The 22,914-nt window shown below is 40.0% G+C and overlaps 1 protein-coding gene and 1 pseudogene across 7 annotated transcripts in view; one reads left to right on the forward strand and one right to left on the reverse strand.

Annotated features, from left to right (window-relative positions):
• Add3 (adducin 3) overlaps window positions 1-22,914 on the forward strand; it is a 109,762-nt gene that overhangs the window by 56,558 nt on the left and 30,290 nt on the right. The gene's annotated exons all lie outside the window — the stretch shown is intronic.
• LOC129665205 (cytochrome c, somatic-like) lies at window positions 18,433-18,833 on the reverse strand (annotated as a pseudogene).

Consider the following 22,914-nt stretch of genomic DNA (forward strand, 5'->3'; position numbering starts at 1 on the left):
TCACTTGCACTGTAGTATGTGTACACACACACACATAAATAAATGTGACTTGTAATTTGACAAATTGGGTTCAGCCATTTTAGTTCTCTCTTCCCTGTGGCTCCTTGAATGCTGAAATTGGCACTACTTGATACAATCAGTTTTCTACCTTAGTGCTGAGGAAGCAGACTGGGAAGTGAACTGTACAGGGTTATCCTGCCAGGAAAGTTAAAAGGTAACAAAGGCTGGGATTTTTGCTGTATCATACATAAGGTGTTCAGCATTGCCTGTTTTAGTTTTGATCTCATACTTGAGCTGGGTGATGGCTGTTCTAAAAGCAAATGGCAATAAGAACTGCATCTGTAAGCACAGCTGCATGGTAAGACATCTCTGAAGGCCTGGAAGGAGAGGAGTCTCTATTTGTGTGCTTGTTTCACTGGCTTCTCTGCAAAAGGCTTGGTACTGTTAATAAGTAAGTGTACTCTAAAATCTGATGTTTATCCCAGAGATGCGAAGTAACTGCCGCTAGTCTGTACTAACCAGCATGTAACTGGCGGGTTTTTATCTTCTTAACAGCTAAGTACTGTGTTACACATGTATGACAAGATGGCCCCACTGGAATTTTCTTCATTCTTGTTTTATGACAGGGCTTCACTGCGTAGACCAGGCCTGCCTGAAACTCTTCATCCTGCTGTTTCAGTCTCACAGGCTGGGATCACGGGCCTGTGGCACCATGCCTGACTTCCTGTTTCTTTGTTGTTTTCTAGTATCAACTGGCTTGTGCATGTTAGTAAAGATACTTGTTAAAATTTGAGTTTGTGAAAATAAATGAAAACAGTTCACTTTCAGTGTTTTTAAAAGAAGGCTGTTAGAGCAGTGCCAGGTACTGTAACAGCCCTCTCCTGTCCATGGATCTACAGGGCCTGTTTCTTGTTACTCAAACTCTAGATGAACTAAACAGTGTTGTAGTGCTTGGACTAAAGCACAGTTTTCCTACTAAAATATTAGTAAGATAGGAAAGCTTGTTGTGATTATTGTACTTCATACATTATTTCTTCAAACAATCGCTTATATGAAATTAAGGCTTGGAAGTGATGAGACTGTGTTTTGAGGACACACCCATATAGCTTCTCCATCAGTTACTTCATCTACTGTGCATTTACAGTGAAGGAAGTTCTCTCTGGTTGGGAATATACAGGATGCTGCTGTCTACAGGATGTTGAACAAATGTTGCTAAAACATTTGAAGCCGTTTTAGGAAAACAATTGAGTGACAGCAAATGGACAAATAGATAACAGTTTGAGCTGAAGCAGAAATCCATTTTAAAGGAGAGGGATAAAGAGGAATAGGAGGAAGCAAAAGAGAGAGAGATAGGGGACAAAAACAGACACATCACTACTCAGGTCTGATGCAGTCCTCCCTGGGAGCCCAGTGTTTGCTTGGAGTCCTGTGAAACACAGTGGGAATTCACTTCCTAGCAGGAAATGCTGATTTTCAATGTATTATCTTGTTGAGACAACCACAGTGAACAATAGACTATTAACATTTTAGAACAACAAGTGTCATAACTAAGCCAATATTTGCTTTGTTTTGAGTATTCTAAAAAAAGCTTTGGCTGGGCTTCAGAGTACATCGGACCATCAGTAGCTGCTGAACATAATAAAAGTCATGATAGATCAAAAGAGCAAAGCAGAAAAGGGTGCTAACGTATCAGGAGGGACCTTTGCAGGTTCAGCCTATTCTTGCCTGTGCAAAGAAAAAAGTAAGTTACTTCAAATACATCCTTGGGGTATGAAAAATGTTCACTTAAAAGCCCATCTTGAATTTTAACACACTCATGAAAAGGGGAAAAGCAGAATAAAGCCCCAAATTCAGTCTCTTTTGAAATACCGAATCCTCATGTGTGCAGTTATTCTCAGTTTCACATGTTTACAATTGAAACTCCATTTGCCGATATTACTTCTTTGGGAGTTGGCATCTCTTTTTAGATGTGTGTGTGTGAGCACCTTCATAGATGCTTGTGTACCACGTGTGTGCCTAGCACACCAGCATTCTCACAAGATGTCAGATACCTGGGAACTGGAGTTAGGGTGGTTGTGAGCTGCCTGGTGAGAGTCCCGGGAAGTGAGCAGGATCCTCTACAGGAGCAGCAAATGCTCTTTGCAGCTGAGCCATCCAGCGTGCCCCTCCCAAGGAAGGCTTGGTGACTTAGTTAGAGAGAAACAAACTTCCTTATTTTGGTGGTCAGTTCACATCTAGTCACTCCTATACCTACATGATAACAGTGCTGTGAAGCTTCAGAGCTAGGACGGGTGTAGAGGTGATCTGGTCAAACCTCTTCATTTTATGTGCGAAGAAGTTTGGGTCTTTCCCTTTTCATTCAGATCTTCCTGTGCCATCTTATCCCAAATCTCTCAGCAGTCACCGGCTGTTGAACACTAGTGTGTCTCTGGTGAGCTAGTTTTTACTGTCGGCACCTTTTACTTATGGACATCTTTATTCTCTCCATGCTGACACTAAGAAGTACTGGGCAAAAAAAAAAAAAAAAAAAAAAAAGGACTGGGCTGGCAAGGTGGCCCAGTGGGTACAGGTGTTTGGCGTGCAGACCCCTCCCCCCCCCCGTGCACACACAATAATTCACAAATTTTAAACTAGAAAGTTCTTTAAATAAGGAATAGATGGTTACCTATGTTTCTTTATGCCCTTTCCCTAGTTCCTGAATTAGGGAAGTAATTATTTATGAATTAATGTTTGTTATTTGGATCAGTAATGTTTTTAGAATTTTGTTTTTGTTTTGGTGTGTGTTTCTCTCTCTCTCTCTCGTGTGTGTGTGTGTGTGTGTGTACGTGTGTACGTGTGTACGTGTGTACATGCACGCTAGAGTTCAGCATCAGTATTTTCCTCTATCACACTCTACCTTATTTTTTTGAGACAGGGTCTGTCACTAAACCTAGAACTCACTGACTGAGAGAGACTAGCTGACACTGAGCACCAGCAATCTGCCTGTCCACACGCCCTTCCCCACTACAGCCTTTCAGTTCCAGGCGTGTGTGTAATTTCTGTGTGGGTGCTGGAGGTCCATATGCATGTGCCAGAGCACTTTACCCACTTGCCGGCTGCCCAGCCGCTGCTTTCTCTTTGAAAGGTGATATTTTTATAGTATTGTTTGTTTCTGGCCTCAGTATATGTAATAAGTAGAGATTTTAAAAAAATTGCTCTTTTTATAACCTCACACTTCTCTTTAGTGACTGTAGTCAATACATTTCAAATGCAAGTTACTGTATTCATTACCTCAGCCACCTTGGGTACCTGTCAGTTTGAGCCACTCTAAAGTTTGCTGTAGATCTCTGTCGTGGTTTGTTCTCAGGCAGGTAGAGTGCAGCATTAGGATCTGCCTGCCCTATAAAGTAACTCTTAAGTGTGTAATAAAGGAAGTTGTTGGTCCAGTTTCTCCGCAGACAAGACACAGTACTTTAGGAGCAGTGGAGTGGAGTGGAGGAGGGCTAATTTCTGATGGAGGGGGAATGAATTGGCTTTGAATAAGACCTCAGAATACGGACTGATGGCGAGAGAATAGAAATGAGAAGTTAAAACAGTCCAGATGTGTGAAAATCATGGCAAGACCCTGTGGGCAAGGCTACTTCCCACTAAACCTAGGAGGGACTGATCTTTGAAACTCTCACACTCGTTTTCAGAGTCACCACCACCACCACCACCATGAGTCCTACTGTTTTGTGTGTTTGTTTTTGTTTGCTTGAGACAATTTCATCCAGCCCAGGCCCGTCTGGAACTCACTATGTCAAGAATGGCCTCAAACTTCTGATCCTATCTCCACCTCCCAGGTGCTGGGATTATGAGCCTGCATGTCATCCTACCTGTTTCTTGTAGTACCGAGGACTGAGCCCAGTGTGTGTGTGGTCGGGGGAGAATGCGAGGTGGGGGCGGGGGTGGGTGCCAGGCTTGCACTCTATGACTGAGCTACCTTCCTAGCCTCCTAAGGTGTTTTTTTGTTTTGTTTTGTTTTGTTTTGTTTTAGTTTTGGGTCTTTCTGCAGATAGGGCTCCAAGAATGCTTCTTTCTCTGCCTTAGTAGGAGAGGCTAGGGAAACAGTATTCTGAAAAAATTTGTAATTGGTGGCTTTGTGCTTCTCAGTAGCAGTCAAGGACCCCAAGGGCTATAGTGTTCACACTATAAATATAAATATTTATATTTATAGTGTTCACAATATAAATATTTATATTTATAGTGTTCACACTATAAATATATAGTAATAATATAGAAATAAATATAGTTATTTAAATATATTTAATTTATTTATAAATTAAATATATTTAATTAAATAATAAATAATTATTTAATAAGTAAATAAGTATTTAAATAAATATAAATATTTATTTAAATATATTTATTTAAATATTTTATTTAAATATAGTATGACTATATTTATTTCTATAATAGTATAGAAATAAATATAGTAGCTTTTACAAGAATATAGCACTATTCCTTGACAATAGAACTTTAAAGTAGACACAGCATATTTGCCAAACTCTAGAGAACTACTTAAATTACTAACCTATGAAGATGGCTTTTTATTTGAATAAAGTACTTGATGTGGGCTTTAATTCCAGCTAAATAGACACCATAGAAGAAAGCTGTGAGTCCAGTCTTTGTGAGCCTCAGAAAAACAAGAATCCTGCTTCAAGCCTGAATTTAAATATAGCTAGCAATATAAGTAGATCTTTCAGGCATCTGAGTAGCACAAAGTTGAGATGTAATGTTTACTTTCTAGTACATTTCCGTGAAAACATGCTCAGTATTAGAAATATTGTAAATTGCTTCAAACTGTTATGAAAACAAATCCTCCAGTTTTTCTTGTTTCTAACCCTAAATGCATACTTAAAAATCTCTTTAAAATGGACTGGAGCATACAGTAATACATGACTATTTTCAAAGACACTTTCTTTATTGCCCACTAGTTTCAAAAATTAGTATCTTAAGTAAAACCTTTACAGGAATTTCAAAAGTGTTATTCATATTTCAGAACTTTCTTACTGATGGAATTTAGATACATGTAATCTCTCATCTATGTCCTATGTATCTTCATAACATGAAAGTACTGAGCAAGATTAAGTTGAGAAGATTGGGCAAGTTAGGCTCTATCTCTCCGGACTCGTTTCTTCGTGAAGAAATGATTGGCTAAAACAAAACACTAACACCTCATAGTCTTTTAAACTTTAATACTGGTTCTAAGTAAGGAGTATCAGGAAAGACAGTGTTCTTTGTTTCTCAGTCTCTTTATAGATTTTTCATCTTCTAAAGTCAGCATTTCTTTGTTGCTTTTAAAATAGACTTCCATGAATTAAATAATCAGTTGGTTTAATGATAATCTCTTTCCCCATGAGTTTGATAATAGACTTTTAAAATCATCTTGGATTTTCCTTTTTTTTTTTTTTTTTTTATTAAAAATTGAGTTCTCAAAAATCTTGGTACTTTGGGATATTTCTATCTTCTCATTGTCTCTTCACACTGTGTTCCAGGAAGTGGTCCTCTCAAAGGTGAGTGACATGTGTCATAAAGCACAGGGGACATATTTGCGTGCATTTCTTACTCAGCCCTGCTTTTCTGAGCAAAATCATATTTCTGTATCAGACAGAACCTAGAGCCCTTGAAAAGAATCAACAAATCTGTACAGCAGTTCATGTTGGACACGGCTCTAGGTAAAATAATGGGTTATATGTAATCTAGATACCAGGATCTAGAAAAGCCTTTTCCTTATTAAAGTTTAAAAATTTTGACTGCAGTCTAGATTCTACTTGTGGATTATTGAATTTTGTGAATAACCAGGGATCTTGTTTGTTTGTTTGTTTGTTTGTTTGTTTGTGATTTGATGAAAATTCCCAAATGTCAAACCATTTGTTTCATTTTTCTGGTGTTCAGATAAACTTCATATTGAAGATGGCCAGTCCACGAAAATAGCAACCTTGATTTGAAGTTGGGATAGGAAAGAAGTTGAAAAGTTTTTGCCAAAAGATATAACAACTTTAAGTCAAAAATGAGTCAAATTTTGGAAACATCAGTGAAGGTGAAGAGAATTCTGGTTCTAGAGCCAAATATAAGAGTGTGGTGACCTTGCATAAGTAATGCTTCATCTCTGCTTGTTTTCTGTGGTAGTTTGAATGAGAATGCTACCCAGAGGCTCATGTCTGAATGCCTAGACATTGTGGTCAGTGTCCTTCCTCCCCCTCCCTTGTTGGTGGAACTGTTTGGGAAGGATTCAGAGGTGTGGCCTTGTTGGAGGAGGTGTGTCACGGGGGGGGGGGGTTAAAAAGCTGTCACTCTTCCAGTTGGCCAACTCTGTGCCTCATATTTATGGATCAGATGTAAGCTGTCAGCTACTGCTCCAGCACCATGCCTGCCCACCTGCTTCCGTACTCCCATGTTATTCTTGGTGTCTCTTTACACAGTAGGGAGGTAGCTAAGACATTTCCTTATCAGTAACTTAAGGAAACAGCGCTCACCTCTCAGGGTTATTATGAGATCCCAGCACGCAGGGAGGCAGAGGCAGGTATGGATCTCTGTGAGTTTGAGCCCAGTCTGTCTACAACATGAGTCCAGGACAGCCAGGCTACACGGAGAAACGCTGTTTCAAAAAACAAAACAAAAAAGCATTTTCCATCCTTAAAGCAATTAAACAGTGATAGGAGCTCAAGAAATGTTGGCTAATTTACGAACATTTCTCCCTTTGTCACATTTATTCCAGTGTGATTTGGTGAAAACACAGACCCATATAGGACAGAGTAGCTGAACAAAGATATAGAATTGAGCTTCTCAACAAAAGGCAATTGGAAAAAGCCCACCTATGTGAACAGTGAGTATGAGGATCTATCAAGCCCTGGCATGTAGGCAGAACACAGGGACAGGGTGCTTTTGTCACAGGGTGTAATTGGTAGAACTCCACATGGAGAAGCAATGGGGGAGTTCTGCATTTTAGTATTTGAACTTACTCAGCAGAAAAATAAGAAAGGGATTTAGATCACCCAAGAATGGTCTTAGAAATTTATAACTCAGCAACACTTTTTCCTGCTTCTTAATGATTAAGCAAAGTTAGATATCAGTGTGAGATCCAGTAGCATCATGGACTTGATTCTCAGCAGCACTAGAGGTTCTCATAACCTGAAGGGACCAGAGCCTAGCATGCTACTAAAGCTGCAGATGGGGTTTAAATTGTTTCTCCTGTAGAGAAAAGGGGAGAAACACATGCACACAAGCAGGAATGTCAGCTGAACAAGTGGTGTTGGAAATCCACCCTTGCTTAAGTAAAAAAGGGCATTTTATCAAACTACTTTTTATGACTTGATACCCGCTTTAACTCTGAGCTATGGTAAAAGTAGTAATACCAGCTGTAGCTTGTGTTTATGATCGGAATTCATGTTGAATCATCTTCACAGGGTTTTACAAAGACATTTTTGTTCAGAATTTAATATGATAACATTTTCTTGCTTCACATTTCCTTAGAAACTTTTCAGTCTAACATAGTTAGCAAAGGTTATAGCCTGGCGAAAAGTACATTGTATTGTCTTTATATCAAATGTTTTGTTTGAATTACTACTTTAATGGTTTTTGTTAGTTTTGCAAAACATTGAATCTATAGGCGTGTGCTTCCCACAGTGTTATAATAAAATGTTCCCTAAATATGTATTAGAATGGAAATTCCATTGGAATAGTATGGCTTACTAATTAATGCTACCATAACTGTACAAAACTAAATAGTTGGGAGCAACAGCATTTTATTATTCTCTTGGAGTTCTGGAGGCTAGAAATTCAAGGTGTCTCTTGACTGGTTCTTTCTAGAGGTCCTGGGGAAAATCTAGGCCATGCCTCTCCTCTGGTTTCTAGAGGTTGCCACCAATGCGTAGTTAGTACTTTTTAGGCCTGCAGCTCATTGCCTGTCTCACTACCTGCCCTTTGTCCACATGTGTCTCCTCTGTACAAATCTTTCATCTTCCTCCTACTAGAAATAACATCATGTTAAGAGGTTCTTAGGAAGCCGGGTGCAGTGGTACACTCCTGTAATCCCAGCACCCTGGGAGGCAGGGACAGATGGATCTCTGAGTTCAAGGCCAGCCTGGTTTACAAAGTGAGCCCAGGACAGCCAGGGCTACACAGAGAAACCCTCTCTGAAAACAAACAAACAAAAAGAAAACAAAACAAAAACAGAGATTCTCAGGACTTAACAGGGCTTGGGGGCAGTTGTTAAACCAGCTCAGTATAGATGCTCCTTACCCGATGATGGGTTACTTCCTGTAAATCCTTCATAAATTGAAAAGCACTTCCTAAGCCTATGCTAGCAAACACAGAGCAGCCTAGTACACTGTGGAGACTTGCCTGTGGTGGAGTGGTGACTGAGACCAGTGCTCACTGCCTGCCCAGTAGCAAGAGAAAATAAGCCCAGATAGAGAGATGGCTCAGTGCTTAAGAGCACTTGCTGCTCTTAGTTCTCAGAACCTACCTGGCAACCTACAACTATCTATAATCATGGGACTTGATTCCCTCTGCTGGTCTCAGGAACTACTGCAAGCATGTGGTGCACAGACATTCATACAAGCACCCATATACATAAAATAAAAAATAAGAAGAGAGGGAAATAGCTCACATGGTGACCAAAGCACCAGTATTGTATGTTTGAAGAGTATTTTTTTAAACTTTTTCTGATATCAGAAGTTACTTAATTAAAGATTATAATTAAGTTGAGGGGAAAAAAAGATACTATCCCACTGTCTAGTACTAGGCCTATAAAAAAGATCAAAATTCAAAATGTCATTTCTGCTGAATGTATATCGTTCTCATAATGTCATGAAGTTAAAAATGTGAATCAAATCATCATAAGCTGGGAATTACCTGTTTTCTATGGAATATCAGATTTTAGCTTTAGTGCAAGCAAGATGGCTCAGCAAATAAAACACTTGCCGAACAAACCTGTCAACTTGAGTTTGGTCCCAGAGCTATTGTAGAGCAGAAAACCAACTCCTAAGGTTGTTCTATGCCCTCTACAGGAGCGCCTTGGCACACACATGCACATAAAAATAAATCAAAGTGTAATGAAAAATTTGACATGTAAAGGGTGATTCTTTTGGCAAACATAGATTTTGAAAGATTACTTTTGTGAAACAAATTTTGGGCATTAATCAAGAATTGCTTTTTGTGGACTTCCCTTAAAAACCAGCATCAAGTTTTTATTCTGGCAGCTTATAGCCAAAAAATTACTTGGAAGTAATTTCTAGGCATTATTTTCTGTGCTTAATGAGTCGCACTTCTACGACTTGGCACTAAAATTTCCAAGAAGAAATCAGATTGAGTTTGAATATGTGGGCCCTCTTACCAGTCCAAATATAAAGACTGGAAGATCTTGTTCAAATCAGACCCCTTTGTAGTAAAAATGTGTTGACTTTTGCAGCTGTATTTTATAAGTGATAGTAAAGAAAGCCAAATGTCTCTAGCTAAAATACCTGAAATAGGTCAAAGTCTCTGTTAAATTTTTTGTATGTATTTTCCTTCACTTTTGTTTTAAAGATTTATTTTTAGGGGCTGGAGAGATGGCGCAGAGCTTAAGAACACTGGCTGCTCTTCTAAAGGTCCTGAGTTCAATTCCCAGCAACCACACGGTGGCTCACAACCACCTAGAGTGAGATCTGGTGCCCTCTTCTGGCGCACAGTTACACATGCAGGTAGAATGCTGTATAAATAATAAACAAATCTTTTTATTGCTAATACTTTTAAGTGTGTGTGTACATGTGTGCATGTGTGAGTGGAAGTGCCTGCAGAGGCCAAAGGCAGTAGATTTCTTGAAGCTGGGATAAATAGGCAGTTGTGAGCTGCCCAGTGTGGTGCTGGGAATAGAACTCAGGTCCTCTGCAAGAACAGCACATGCTCCCCTCTGCTGAACCATCTCTCCAGCTCCTTCCTCCACTTCCTGAAGTAAGGCACCTTTGTCTCATTTCCCCACTTCCAGCCCTCTCTGTCACCACTGATCACAATGACCACCTTCGGAAGAAACTCAGAAGTACAGTGTATGGCAATGATTCTGTTCTCTAGACTTTGGGGTAAAAGGGTTTTTTTTGTTTTGCTTTTGTTTTTTAAAAACCCAGCTTGTTTTTAATAATGTGCCTTTTATTTCTTTAGATAAAGTAGAATTTAATTTTTTTCTCAGTATACCTATAATCCCAGATTTAGGAGATAGAGGCAGGAAGATTGAAAGCTCATGGCCAAAGAAACTAAAAACAACAACAAAAAAACATCACAAAACAAATAACCAAAAAAAAAAAAAAATAGCGTAAGAAATAAATATAAAATGGGAGTTTGAGGAAGTTTTCTATATAACTTATATTTTTTAATATTCATTTAAAATTTTTTAATGAATGGGTATTGCCATACATAACACTGAATTTGACCTCAAACATAACTGAAGGGAATGTCAAAAGCAAGGAGTTTGATCTTTGAAACTCAGTCCTGCACAAATAATTAAGTAGACTTAAGTTCGTGAAGTATGTGGGAATTGATCCATATCCCCAGGAGGAGTTCCAAATGGTAATGAGCCAAAGACTTGAGGTATTGCTAGAAACTGTGAGTGATGAATCTTTCTCTGAACTCTGAATTTCCAGCGTGCCTCACCGTATAAACCCTTCGTTTATCATGAGCTGTCATAGTCCGGATCATTTCCAGGATCTCACTTTTTAAAATTTCACTGATAGTAGGGGACTTAACAGAAACTAAATTATGAGAAGCACACTCAAAGTCATCAATCCCCTGGTCTCTGTCATCTTTCTCATGGGAGGAAAAGTCCTTTTTCCCCTCAACCATTTGCAAATACTCCATGTTGAGAATAAGTGATGACTGGAGAAATATATAGGGAATGTTCATCAGAACAAACGAGATTTTCTGTGTAGAACACAGTATGGTTGTGAACGTATGGGCATGAAAAATGAATTACTGATTAGAGTTTGGACATGTACCTGTGATGTGTTTACATTTTGTCCCCAACTCTGTGTGTGACCTAGAGGAGAACTCTAGGCAGTCACGTCTCTCCTGACACCTTGGGATCCCGGGATTAGAACCAGGTTGTCAGGCCTATGGGTGAGCACCTCTGCCTTTGAGCCATGTTATCTCCACCCCCCACCCCCCACCCCACCCCGCTCTCCACTACCCTTCCCCCTACACTTTACTTCCTTTCCTCATTTGACACAGTCAGGTACTACAGGTCAGGCTTGTCTGGAACTCCCCTTGACCTGAGCTGACCTTGAATTTGAGGTGCTGGGATTACAGGCATGACCCACCACACCGGACTCCATACTTACACACTATACCTTCATTTCATTTCTTTTCTTTTCTTTTCTTGTTTGTTTGTTTGTTTGTTTGTTGTTGAGTCAAGGTCTCACTGTGTTAACCAGGCTAGCTTTAAACTCCCTTCCTGTCTTTTTTCCTGTCTCCTGAGCACTAGGAATGGATCACCTACTTGGCTTTCTTAATATCTGTCACCTCTTCATTTGTTTGGTGTACAGTACTTGTCTTAACTCAATAGATCCTAACAGTCTTTTCCGAGCTTGTTTCATGATAAAGCACTCAAGCTTTCAAAGTAAAAGTTTTAGAGATAAAATGGAAATTTGCACATCTTGCTGATCGCTTATAAATGATACATAGAAGCTGTCTGTAAGATTAACAGCTACAACTTCCAAAACTAAGCAGTGCTTGTGGTCTTCTGTACGTTTCAGCTAAAGGTCGCTTACCCTGCATACTTTTTCTTTTTGCTTAGAATTCAGAACCGTGTGCAGTATTTTGATACTACTCACAGCTGCCAGCATTACTCTTCTTAATCTGCCCGTCTCCTAATGGTGTCTGTCCTTAGGAAGCTTAGTCGCTCATTCTGTTCGGCACTAATGGCGGAAAAGAGCACATGAATGAGGTGAAAAGCCCTGAGGAAGTGATGGGGCGCGGTGGGAGAGGCCTGCTCCAGGAGGACTGAGCGTGCTCATGCTCAGAGCGTGTGCAAGTGCATCTCATTATTAATAGCTCTGCATTTGTTATGCACTATGGAGAAAAACAAGTTTGGGCTAATTCTCTTGTGGATTTTTGCTTCTAAGTTCTTAAAGACTAAGTGAAAAGGCATAATAATAAAATGTTAACTGGTGCATCTTTAACAACTTAGCATTTAAGGAAAACGTGTTCCTTTGGTATTTAGATCAAACCATCATCATCTCACTCTTATATCTATTTGTGCATATTAAATTGATAGCCTAATAAGGCCACTCATGAGCCACTGGACTTTAGCCCTTGCTTTTAGCATTATTCATGTGCCAATGGCATTTATTAAGTATAAACAAGCATGGTGTGATGGGCCTGTCCACTTATATTTCACTGGCGAAGTAAATTTAGGCCATGGCCTGACTAACTTGAAAGTGACATGCAATGGCAATAAATGCATTGCTATGGTCGTGTACCAACATATGATACCTTGAGCATTGGACTTAAAAATCACGCACCACCATGGAATATGGGTTGGTCTCATTCGCAAAATGTGATCTTTAAATCCAACATAGTCCAACAGAACTGGCATAGTATCAGTAGACATTATAGTAATAAGATTTAGTGTGTTGTCAGATAATTAAATCTTCCTCTTTGGGGAATGTGGACAGTGCCATCTGTGTTATTTGATGCCAGGTTTACTTGTTTCCATTTTACTTAACTCATTTTCTCAGTTCTACTGACTTTTGCGTTAGTTGTATATAAAATTGTGTCTAGCAGATGAAAGCAACTCAAACTTAAATAAAACTTCAATGGTTAAGGATATGATTTATCACAGTTTGTGCAGGGTCTAAGTTGTTTTCTACAACTTAAAATATCCTTACTGTTCCATAGTAACCATCAGAAGAGCTAACACAGTAAACAACACTTGTTTCTTAACCAAGTGCTGCTTTGAAGTCCTGGCATGTTTGATTGTTATTCCAAGTGCAGGACAGTAGGCTGAGACTTGAAAGCACAGCATCCCTCCTTACAGAAAAGCAGTTAAAAGTACCGAGAATTTGAAGTTTGGAAAGACGTTTTCTAAGCAGTGATTTTGTTTCAGTTGTGTCTAGCTTAGGCGTACAGTGAGCAGGTTAATTAGAAGGAGTGATAACTGCGGCTTAGCACCACACTGTGGGGGCCCTGCATATACGTCTCATTCCAGATTTGCAAGATGGTCAGTGAGATCTCTAGTGAGATTTTTAAGGTAATAGTTTTATAGGGATATGAATTACACATCATGTGCTTTTCCTTTTCAGAGTATATCATTTGGTAGGGGTTTTGTTGTTGTTTTGAAACAGGGTCTCACATAGCCCAGCTGGAACTTGCTGGTAATCAAGGATGACCTTAAACTTTTGATCCTCCTGCCTCCACCTCCCAAGTCCTAGGATGTAGGGCTTGTACCCCCACACTTCGTATGATGCCAGAGATCAAGCCCAGGGCTTCATGCATTCTAGGCAAACACTGCCAGTTGAGCTATACCCCAGCCTGGCACATACAGTCACAGAATTATATGATCAGCATCATCATCATTTTTTAACATTTTCTTCATTCTTTATAAGAAATCTCAATAGACGCAACCCCTTTTTTTCTCCCAGCCTTAAGCAACCAATAATCCAGATTCTGCCTTTACAGGCCTGCCTGTTCTGAACAGTTCATGTAAATGTATGGTCTGTGGTAATTGGCTTCTTTCACTTTTCATGGTATTTCAAGATTCAGCCTGTAGTAGAATGTGTGATACTTCTTTTGTGTGTGTGTGGTTTTGGGTTTTTTTTGTTTGTTTGTTTGTTTTGTTTTGTTTTGTTTGTGGGCTGGGGATTGTGCATGTGTGTGACATCTGCAGATCTGTGTATGTGGATTTATGCAGCTGTGTTCTTGTGGAAGCCAGAGCAGGATAGTGAATGGCCTGTTCTTTGACTGTGCTGTTCTCTTGAGGCAGGGTCTCCTACTGAACCTGGAGCTAGGCTGGCAGCCAGCAAGCCCCAGGGATGCAGTCACAGAATGCATCTGATGCCAACCCGTGGCCTTCACATGCACACGTGTATGCAGCAGCACATGCTCACGCTCACACACACTTACCCACACAGTATACATAGGGAAAAGTGAAGGATCACATCTTTCTCTTCTACCTTGCACACATTCATTCTCATTCTTTCAGTGCATTATACTGCGTGCATACCATATAGATATTTTTATTTCTTTTTTGGTTTCTCAACTGACTGTAACTTAGAATTTTTGGAGCAGCACTTTGAAACCATATAGCATAACCCACTAATAGAGCAGTAATCAGCCTCAGCAGTAAGGAGGAAAGAAAAGGGGTAAAAAAGACATGAAAATAAAAAAAAAAAATCAGGATACATCAAAGTATCAGTTCATTAACCTATTTCTTTATATAACTTAATGTTTTTATGTGACAATTGCAGAAACTATTTTTCTTATTGCGGATTTCTAATTTTTGAAGGGTTTGAAAGCCACCATTCTAGAATACCACATCTATTTGTGTCTTATCCTATTCATGCTGGGTTGTTACTATATGGATACTTGGCATAAGACTTACAGAGATTTATTTATTCTCAGTGCACTCTTCCCAACCCCACCCCCAGAGCTAAAAATCAACTTGAGAGCCTTGTACTCCTGGGCAAGTATTCTACCACTAAGCTAACCCCTGCCTCTCAATACCTTTTTAAACTTTTTGTTACGTCCGTTTATTTGTGTGCAGGGGCCGGTCACAGGTCAAGTTTCAGTAGTCCATTCTTCAAGCTCAGGCCAAAAGCCTTGGCAGAACCAGAGGAAAAGCCACACGGCTGACAAGTTACTTGTTAACTGGCAGAAGTCTTTACATTTTATGTTAAAAATTATACTTCTACATCTGACAGAGCACTGTTTAAAGATATGATAGTGGTTTGCTTACTCCTTTAGCCTATACTGTTTTTAAGTTCTTCAGGTGTATATTGCTTGTAGGTACTAAAAGTGTGCCTGAATGGAGCACACAAACAGCTGTATGGTGTTTTAAAAAGAAGGCACCATGGAGCTAAAACTTACCAGTTATCTCGTGGATACAGAAGTATGTATGCTTTCAGTGAATTGTTAGGGGCCGAGAGTGGAGACTCTACCACTAAGGAAGGCACAAGATCCTTTAGAGCTAGGACAGTGTCTGTCTGTCTGTCTGTCTCTCTGTCTGCTTGCTTGGCTGGCCTGCTGGTTGGTCAGTTTTTGAATAGAGGGTCAATGCTCTGCAACATTGACAGTGAACTGACACTGGAAAAGAACCTACTAGCTGCCCACCTTGTGATGAGGATCGTGGGCTGCAGGCTTCAGCAGACCTAGCCAGAAGTCTCCATCAATCACTTGGTAGGACTTTTACTTCGTTTTCTCATCAGTAACTTGAAGGTGATGTCTACACATAAGCTTTTGACTAGTAAATGAGTCAGTCTGTGCATTCCTCAGCCCAGTGGCTGGCACAGGAAAGTCTCTTTTATCCATAGTCTATACTCTCTACCTAGACTGCTTTTTGGCTGGAAAGAGCACATAGATAGAAACTCTCTGAATTTATTTTTTAAAAAATGTTTAGGCTCATAATGATCTGAAATTCCTCGACCATTTTAGTGAGTTAGCTATGTGAGAAATCTTATGCAGAACAGTCACATGTAAGCGGACCACAGAGCATGTTCTTCTCCAGCTCATGTTTGCGCTGGTATTTCGCCTGCTGTCTTTAGGTGTGACTCTGACTGGAACTAAGATCTGAACACTAGCTACTAGGTGCCCATTCCCCTAATACTGCATTTCATTTTGTGTCCCAGAGGGCTTCATCTTTTAACTGTGTTTAGCTTAGGAAGACTGCTATTGTAACCACATTTGACATTCCACAACTCTGTGAACCCCCATGAGAAGTATTTGTGGTGCTGTATTCCAGGTATTGTTAACAGAGTCCATACATTTTTATTTAGATGCAATTTAGGTATATTTGTTAAATTGTTTCAAAATGCTTTCTGGTACTGAAAATGTCTGAAGATAGGGATAGTATAGGCTTTACCCTACTGCAGAGCTGATCATAAATTCACATCACTGGAAATGGGGACTATTAATACTGATTTTTCTACGCTTACAGAATGTTAATTTTATTAAAATTAAACTTTAATTTTTTAAAAAAAATCAGATAATTATAGCTGCATACACAGTTTAAAAAAAAAACAGCAGGGATCCTATGTAGCCTTCATATAGTTTCCCTATTAGTAACATCTTACAAAAGTGATACACTAAAATGGGATGGGGAATGAGAAGACAGGATAGAAGAGGGACTCCAGAGAGTGATAACACCAAATACCTTTGAAGAAGGCATATCTACTATTGTGGAAGCTTCCAAAAAACATATAACTATATTAGGAATTAACCTATGGTAGGGGGTGGAAGGAGATGCCTTTCCCAAACACCACAGGCTAATTTTTTTAAAGCCCAGTACTAGGAATAGGTTACATCCCTTTGAGTTGTTGGTCCAACAGACTCCAAAACATTAGAGGTGGTTGCCATTGCCTTGGTTACCTTGCAAACCTTGACTGTAAGGCCCTGTTGCTGAAGACACATGTTTGAGTCACAGAACTTGAGGAAATGAGGCTGGGACCACCTTGGAAGTGTCACACCAACCTGCTTTCTTACTGCTGAAGGATGCGATGCTGTCAGAGGAGAGGAGCGACCGTCAGTCATCCAGCTATGATCCCTGGAAGCTTTGGTAATGTCTTGCCTGGCAAAGTAGTAGTGACACGTGTCGTGGGAATAACCAACCACTTTCTGATCGGGTTTCAGGCCCTCTTCTCGTGACTCATGCCTGGCACCATTGACATGGTCAAGAAAGCATGGCTGGGTTGGTCTTTTGTTCTAAGGGAGACCCTATTACTATTTTCCTGCTAAGTGGATGTAGAAGTAAACTTCCTTCTACATTCTTATCTTTATACCCAGAGTAACCCTTCATCAGAGAGCTTACTTTGTAGTAGATGATGGCACACATCTCCTGGTCAGGGGGCAAGGAATAAGAGACTCTAGAGTGCTCAGCCCTCAGTGAGACAGCTATATCCCTCCTCCCAGGTCCCAGGGATCATTACAGAAGAGGGGTCAGGAAGATTTTAAGAGCCGGAAGTAGTGGATGACTACAATGAAACAGTGCTTTCTGGACACAACAGAAAACTTACACATAACAGCTGGAGAGATGGCTTGGCAGTTAAGAGCACTGACTTCTGTTCCAGAGGATCTGGGTTCAATTCCCAACATTCACAAGGCAGCTCACAACTGTCTGTTACTCTAGGATCCAACACCCTCACATACAGAGAAAACATCAATAAAAATAATATTTTAAAAAAATAGCTCACAGTGGCTGTGACAACATGCATAAAACATGGATCAGAGCAGGCCAGTTACAATCCCACCATGGATTGTAAATTTCAGCTCTAGCTACTGAGAAAGTTAGTTTTCTACAGGGATGTGGCTCCCAAGAAGGTACCCTTGCTTTAATAGATGGCCCTACACTCATGCAAATACCACCATCATGAAGTGGATTCAGTAATGGGCTCTTTAAAAAGACAGCCATGAAGTTGGGAGGAAATGATGGATCAGGGAGGCAGTGATAAGGAAGGAATTGGAAGGGAGGGACGGGAGTGGACTTGATCGAAAAACAGTATATACATGTATGGAATTCTCAGTTAAAAAACTTACTAAAAACTATGTTTCAGTACCCACTTAGGAGCAGTGCTGATGCTGACCCTCTTCAGGTTTTTCTAGTTTTGCTCATGTTCACTTAATACATATATTGAATCTTAACTCCATCCTGAGCATGCCGTCCTCTCTCACACACCAACCTCTGGTCTGTTCTCCACTTCAACACTCTTATCATGTGGGCATGTAAATGAATCATGCACCATGTAACCATTGGAATTAGCTATTTTTTTAAAGCGTTAAATACTGTTTGATATTATACATAAACCACAGCAAGTGTCTTTCAGTGGTAAAAGGCAGCATCCTTGATATAGGGAATTCTAATTAAATCAGCATTGTCAAAAATAGACAGTTGCTTCTATATTTAACCATTGCCTATAACAGGTCAGTGAGCACAAACTGAAACATGGGCGAGTTTTCTTGTTTCTGAGACAGTGATAGATTTTTCCCAGTGTTTAAACATCGTCATATGCCCAGTTATATAAACCTAAGTATAAAACCATTCAATAGGCTTGAGGTGACATCCCCCTATTCTTTGTGGAAAGTAGAATATTACTAATTAAGTCCAATCTTACCTTGAGAAAGGGAGAACAGTGATAGTATGTATGCAGCTGGAATTGTTATTTTAAAAAAGATAATATCCACTTTATTACAAGTCAGTTTTACTTAAATCAGGACTGTCCAACAAAAACATTGTTAGCCATTCATGATCTGAATTTTGGTGTATGAATTATAGTACATATTAAAAGCCATGAGACATTTGTTTTGCAATAAGGCAGTGGAATTACTCATTGTAGCCTTTTTAAGATAAACTATTAGGTCTGCCTTTTCTCCCTTCTAAATTCCAGCGAAGGTCATTTTTGTTCCAGTGCTGTACTTTTGGGAATTCTCCAAATACTCCGCAGGGTATCCTCTCCCTGGGTGATGCCTTTGTTCTTGTTGGCATCTGTGTAAGAGAATCCAGCAGCCTGGCCTGTCTTCCACCCAAACAGACCGTGGAGATTTGGTGTAGTCTTAAGCTTGCTTCTTTTTTCCACAGTGTGTCAATGGGAACACTTCAAAACAAAAATATTCTTGCCTTTCTAAACATCACCCATTTTTAATTTGCTCCTAGCTGGTCAACACCATAAATGTTATGGCATGAAGATGAATATCCTGCTCTCTTGGGATTAGCTTTTTTCACTCACTTTAATTTACGGAGAATTTATTCAGACTGTTGCATATAAAAACAGTTTGTTCCTGTTTTGCTGGGTAACCATCCATATTTGGATATATTGTATTTTAGCTACATTTACATTTTGAACAACATGAGGCTTTTTTCCTGTTCTGAGCTACTGCAAATAAAGCTACTCTAAAGATTTGTGTAGATATTTTTGTGTGACTTGTTCTTTTTCTGGGATAAATGTCCAGGGATATAACTGCTAGTTGTATAGTAGTTGCATACTTTGTTTTTTATAAAATATCAAACTTTCTTTCACCTTAACTGCACCATTTACATCCTGCTTGCAGTCTGTGAGGATCTGATTTTCTGTACCTTCCCAGCATTTAGAGTTCACTTTTTATTTTAGCCATTCTGATAATCTGTGTAGTGATCTGTTATTGCAGCTTTGTTTCCTCAGTGACTAGTGAGGGATACTGAGCGTTCTTCCATGTGCCCACTGGTTGTGGGCATATCCTCTTTGGTGAAGTATCTGTTTGCTTAATGGTAACCTTTGAGAGATTATGTATATTCTTTTCATGTTCCTTCATTAGAAATGTATTTCCACATGGGCTATACCGTGTCTCTTCATTCTCGCTCTCTCTTAAAATTTTCATCGTTTTAAATTTTTTTTGTGTGTGTGTGCGCGTCTATCTTTGTGGAGGGTATATGCATGCAATAGGTGGGTAAAGGACAGAGGCCTAGGATCTCCTGGAACTGGAGTTACAGTCAGGTGTGAGCTGCCATTGGAGTGTTGGAATTCACGCTCAGATCCTCTGGATCTGAGCAACCACAGGCTGTCTCTCTCTCCATTCCCCTTTCATTCTCTTAACAGTATCTTTTGCAAACAAACATTTTAAATTTTGGTAGAGTCCAGTTTATGGTTTTGGTGTTTAAGAGGCAGCCTTACTCTAGTAGTTGGTTTTGTTTTCCTTGGGTGTTTTTGTTTTGGTAACAGTTTCATAGTTTTAAGACTGAAGATATATTGTCCTTGGTTGGAGTATCAGTCTCAGAAAATACCTCTGAGCTCCATGTGGAGCTCTAACCTAGAACCCCTGCACAGATGTAGCCCATGGCAGCGCAGACTCCAAGTAGGTTCCCTAGTAATGGGAACAGGGACTGTCTCTGACATGAACTCAGTGTCCTGTCCGGCTCTTTGATCACTTCCCCCTGGGGTTGGGGGGCACAGGCCACAGAGGAAGACAATGCAGCTAGTCCTGATGAAACCGGATAGGCTAGGGTTAGATGGAGGGGGGGAGGACCGCCCCTATCAGTGGCCTGGGGGAGGGACATGGGATAAGAAGAGGGAGGAAAGGTGGGATTTGGAGGGGACTACAGCTGGCATACAAAGTGAATAAATTGTAATAAATAAATAAATAAATAAATAAATAAATAAATAAATAAATAAATAAATAAATGGAAAAATCTTTCAAAAAATAAAAGACTGAAAATATATATCTCAGTGGTAGAGTGCTAACCTAGTATTAAGAGGTCTGTATCCCATAAGCCTTTCTTCCAGAAAGATTTATAGTTTTACATTTAAGTTGGTGTTCTATTTGGAGTTGTTTAAAATTATGATAAAATTTACTGTTTTAACTAGTAAGTGCTCAGCTCTAGTAGCATTAAAGTATAATCGCAGTGTTGTGAAACCGTCACACTGTCGTACCCCAGGCAACTCTTTACTATCAGGTCTAATCCAGTTTTGCTCTCTTTAGTGTTTTCATCACCCATACAAACCCATTTACCATTAAACCTCTACTCCAGTTCAGTGCTTCTCAGACTATACTAGGAACTTTCAAACTCTCCTCTATTGACATATTTTTTCACACTACTTCATTTGGATTCTTATATCTACCACCCTTCTCCAGCCTAATCCTTTCCAACACCCCAACACCAGGTAGGAGAGACAGAACATTAGTGGGGAGAGAGGCCACTGAGGTCTTTTTAGAGATTTCCTGCTGATTAGGGTGTTGAGTTCCTTGGGGCAGGTCCAGTCTTCACCTCGTTAGGATAGCTCCAGCTTCTTATCTCTTTTCTTAGAACCACTTGACAAACCAGTAATAGCCGCGGCCAGGAGCAGCAAGGAGTAAACAGCAGCCACCTTCTTCCAAGCGCTCCCTTCCCTGCCCTCCTGGGGTTCTGCCATTTATCCCTCTACAGAGTCTCCAAAATTCCAAATGTAGAGTATTTGCAGCTGGCAAAACCACGCCTCTGCTAGAGCACAAGACAATCATAGTTAATTGCTGTGGACCATCTGGATCAGTCCCATATGCTACACCTGGGATTGAAACAAAAACATTCACATTAACATTCCTGATTTTTTAAAGAAATCAAAACTCACTATATTCCCCTCTTTTAGTCTAAAAACTGGCTTTTTTTCCAACATGAATGAGAATGCTTTCTTAAAAGGATATTATCAGTGGACCAAATGCAGTTTGGATCTCTTTGGGTCGGTAACTCAGCTGCTCTTATCTGAAATGGATTGTACTTTTTGCTGCTGGGCCTCGAGCTACAGCTCCAAAGCCACTTCCTGGCTGCAGATTACCTGGTATGTCCTTCTTGAACCTGCATTCATTAGTCCAGTGACACCCCTTACCACAGCATCTACAAACCCTGGGAAGCATCTGGTTTTTTCCCAGTGAGAACTCCCTGCCATTTCTATGACTGAAAATACCTTTATTTCTCAGAGTTAACACACCTGGAATATTCTGGGTTTTTAGCCCTAAAATTTCTTTGCAAATGGCATATTCACTGTAATTAAAGCATTGGGTATTTTGGTATCTGAGACCTCTAGCTATTGCTTGTCCTGTGATGTTGGCATGATGCTCATGAGAGCCAATATCAGTTGTGCCTCTTACCCATTTGTCCATTGGTGCTGCTCCTGTCTTTAATGGTCTAATTACCCTCTTACATTTGGTAATCTCATTCTCAAATACCAGGTCTCTATCAACACCTGTCTGGCATCAGGGTCTGATACAGCGTTGTTTACAGCTGAAGCCAATCTCTGCATAAAGTCTGTGAAGGCTTTGTAACCAGAGCTTTGTATTCTCTTAATAAATCAGGTGGATCTTTTCTCAGTCTCTTAAAGCTACCAAGCAACATTATTCTTTGATGGCATCATCAAATTGAATTTGTTCTTGTAAGGTCAGAATTCCACCCTTCACCAAGCAGTTGATCTTTAACAACATTTATTCCCCTTGTTCACTCTTTCATAGTTCTATATTTGCAGCTTCCTCCCTCTACCACATTAACCATTGCAACTGCTGACCCGCCTCTAGCACAGCTATCACCCGTCCCTTCTTGGGGAATAATTCTATTTTGGGTAGCCCAGTTACTTAGTATTTGTTTAACAAAAGGGGAATGCATTTCGTAGAAAACAACCTCGTTAAAATGCCGCAGATCTATTTTTTTCTGTTGGATGCCATGTTATCTCATCATATTCATGATCAAAGCCATTAGCACAGTTACTGGGAAAATCGATGGTGACTTTGTAATCCCAGGCAACTCCTGGCAGCATGCCTGGCTCAAGATTAACCCTTTCTTTTGAAATGAGCTTTTTCTCTGTAACCCTGTCATCCTGTATGGCCACCTTCTCCCGGTCCTTGCCCTTCCCAGGGATTTCAGGGACTTGAAGTCTAAAGTGCACTGTGCAGTGCTGGACAGCACTTGTGGGAAGCTCCTGCTTTCAGTCACCAGGTGTGAAGCCTTTTGATCTCCCTTTTTTTGGTGCCTTTTGTTTTCCAAGCCCTTCAGCTTCTACCCACAAACTCTCTAGTTGCATGGCCAATTCTGTTGTCCTTTCAAAAATGAGAGAATAGAGTGACCCTTCTGGTTTTTCTATTGCATCCATTTTTTGTTTTTTTAGACCCCTCCATATCTACTCACAACTTTCCCCATTGTTTAGCAATTCTCCCGAACTTTTTTGAAATGAAATATAGGAAGGAGGAGGAGGAGGAGAAGAAGAAGAAGAAGAAAGTAGA

Source organism: Psammomys obesus, unplaced genomic scaffold, assembly GCF_907164565.1.
Source record: "Psammomys obesus unplaced genomic scaffold, mPsaObe1.curated_primary_1811, whole genome shotgun sequence".
Taxonomy (NCBI): domain Eukaryota; kingdom Metazoa; phylum Chordata; class Mammalia; order Rodentia; family Muridae; genus Psammomys; species Psammomys obesus.